Source organism: Coenobita brevimanus, chromosome 80 (genome assembly GCF_032717465.1).
Source record: "Coenobita brevimanus isolate Jiangsu-jjx chromosome 80, ASM3271746v2, whole genome shotgun sequence".
Lineage (NCBI taxonomy): Eukaryota > Metazoa > Arthropoda > Malacostraca > Decapoda > Coenobitidae > Coenobita > Coenobita brevimanus.
The window spans coordinates 57,709,400-57,712,789 of NC_137033.1; positions in this window are offsets into that span (position 1 = coordinate 57,709,400).

Here is a 3,390-nt window from a genome sequence, read left to right on the forward strand (position 1 = left end):
CGCAACTGCTCTGGGGGAAAATATTTCCCACAGTTTTGGGGCCGGCGGAAAATGATACGTTGTATCATGTAATATGACCCTTAGCCAAGAGTTCCCTCCATAATTCTCGAGAACCCTGTGCTGCGGCCCTACTAGGTCGCGCCTCTTGACCCGTTTGATCTTCACCATTCTCTGGATCCGGAGTGGTTGCTAACTCAAGGGGTACCAGTTTATCAATAGTTTTTATACTGGTATGTCCCCTGCATTTTATTTTTACGAGTCTCAGCACCCCTTCAGAATCTGGGTGTGTGGAGATCACTTTAGCTAATGGCCACTGGGATCTTGGCTGTTCAGTCTTCACTAAGACCACATCTCCTATGTTAATAACTGATTTGTTGCTGGCAGCTTGAGCTCCATAAAACCTCTCTCGTAGGCTCAAAAGATACTCTTCGCTCCAATGTCTATTCCACGTATCCAGCACCCTTTTCAGACGTTGATATCCCTCCCGAAGGTGTTGTCCTAAATCATTATTTTCTATGTTAGGATCATCAACTTCTTCCTGGATATCCACACAAGGCATCGGATGGAACTTCCTGCCATATAACATGTGAGCCGGTGTTAAGGCCTCTAGCGAGTCGCTAGTGTCATCTTGATAAGTCAGAGGTCTATTATTAATCCTGGCTTCAATTTCAGTTATTACTGTTCTTAAATCTTCTCTCGTGATCTTAGTTCTATGTAATGTTTTCCTGAGGCAGTTCTTGACAATACCAATCTTTCTTTCGGTAAATCCATTTTGCCATGGAGCTCTTGGAGCTGTGAACTGCCAAATACAATTTCTGATTCCCAGCGCCGACTTAACCTTCGGGTCATTCATTATGTTCAACAGTAAGGGAGCTGCTCCAACGAAATTAGTTCCGTTGTCGCTTATTAACTTGCCAGGACAAGACCTTCTAGCGGCAAATCTGCGAAAGACATTGAGGAATGTCTCAGAGCTTAGGTCTTCCGCTAGTTCTAGATGGACTGCCCTTGTGTAGGCACAAGTAAATAAACAAATGTAAACTTTATGGGGAGTTTCTTCACCCGTAACAGTTATAGCCCCTGTGTAGTCCACTCCTGTTATATGGAAGGGCCGACTTATGTTCACCCTATCTTCGGTAGGGCTGGTGGTCCTGGGTAGATATAAGGTCTCTGCTCATACCTCCTACAAATGATGCAGTTTTTGAGATATTTTTTAATAACCTGTCTACCCTTAGGAATCCAGTACCTTTCCCGAATTTGGGCTAAGGTCTGCGGTACACCTCCATGGAGAGTGGAATCATGGGCTTCCTTTATAATAAGTTGTACAAAGCATCCACTCTTAGGTAATAAAATGGGATGTTTGGTTTGGATGGGCAAGTCAGCCTTTACCAATCGGCCTCGACATCTTATCAGACCTTTTCCGTCTAAGAACAAGCCTAAATTCTTCATCAGCTTATTCTTTTTTCCATTGTCTTGGCCTAAAAGTTTATATGTTTCCCTGTAAGAATTTCTTTGTACTCTTTTCAGCCAGTATTCTAGGGGATCTAATTTCTGAAACCCCACCTTCTTATTCAAAAATTCAACAACCAATTTAGTAGTATTTAGAAGTTGTCTTATTGATGAAAATCGGCTGATGTCAATCACTTCTGGCTCAGGTACTACAGGATCCAAGTTCACTGCACTAATCTCAGCAATACTGTACTGTTTCTGTTCAGGCCAATCCTTAGTGAGTAACCATTTAGGACCTTTAAACCACAAGTTATCTTTGATCAGTCTCCTTACGGTCGAACCTCTTGAAAGCAGATCAGGTGGATTTTGTTTGGAGGACACATGCATGAATTTAAATTTGGAAGACAGCTCTTTAATAGTCTTCACTCTATTACGGACAAAAGGAATTTTACTGTCTTCCTTCCCTATCCAGTAAAGACAAATCTCACTGTCAGTCCATATGTAAATATCCTCAAACTGAGTATCAAGAGTTGTGGTTATATACCTGGCCAATTTAGTTCCTACTTCTATGGAAGCCAATTCCATTTGAGGTAGGGTTCTTCCTTTAATTGGTGCAACTCTGGCTTTGGACATTATAATCTTACTATCCTCTCCTGTTGCGCAATAAGCTACTGCTCCATAGGCCCCTTGAGAAGCATCACAAAATATGTGTAAGTGCGACTTCTCATTACTGTTTATTTTCCTGGGAATACATATGCTTGATGTAGTTTCAAACTCCTTTCTTATCTGTTCCCATTGTTCCACATATGTCTCACCTAATTCAGTGTCCCAGTCTAACTTTTCTCCCCAAGCCTCCTGTACTAAACATTTGCCCCTAATAACTATAGGACTGACCAATCCTAATGGGTCAAATAGCTTGGAAACCTGACTTAACAAGGACCTCTTTGTGAGAGTGACATCAGAGAACTTAATTGGTTTCAAACTTATTACATCGGCTGTTGTATCCCAGTTAAGACCTAACACATTTTGAGTTTTGGGAATGTCAAAATCTGGATAGTCCTCTTGTATTTTATTCCTCAAAAGCGGTGAATTTGTATTCCAGCTCTGTAACGGCAAATTTGCCTTCCCACATTCGGAATTGGCTACTTTATAAGCCTTCAAGACTTCCGATTCCGTATCAGCAACACCTTGCAAATTATCCATATAAAAGGCCTGCCCTATTTCTGGACATTTGGCATTTTCAAAATGATGCTTTAATGTGTTGCAAAGTAGGAAAGGACTACCACAAGAGCCAAAGAGCACCGATCGGAAACAGTAAGTTTTCAATGGACTATCCTCATTTTGAGGATCATGAGGCCAGAGGAATTTTGTAAATTTCCTATCATCATCTCTCAGTCCTATTCTGAGAAAAGCCTTACTAATGTCTGCTGTGTAAGCGTAAGGTTTCTCTCTAAATCTTAGTAACACATTCCCTAACTTCTCTGTTAGTGTAGGTCCAGAGTATAGGCAATCGTTCAAGCTAGCTGATCCCTTGGACGCTTTACTACTACAGTTGAATACTATCCTTATGGGAGTAGTTACTGAATCCTTGCTTACAGCATGATGTGGTAAGTAGTGTCCTTCTTTGTGGTTAACAGGGTATTCTACCTCTTCTATAAATTTATTCTTCAATTGATCCCTTATAATATTATCATATAGGGTCAGATGTTCTGGTTTATCTCTCAACTTTCTTAGAAGAGAATTTAACCGAGCTTTAGCTGCTTGGTAATTTGTTGGTAACTCTGAATGGTTTAGTTTCCATGGTAATCCTACCCAATACTGTCCATCCTTAAATTCCACAGACTGATTATACAAGTCCAATGTTATTTTATCTTCAGGGGTTGGTTCCTCAGAGTGTATTCCTACACTGTCTAGGTCCCACAGTTTGTGTACAGGTTCAATATT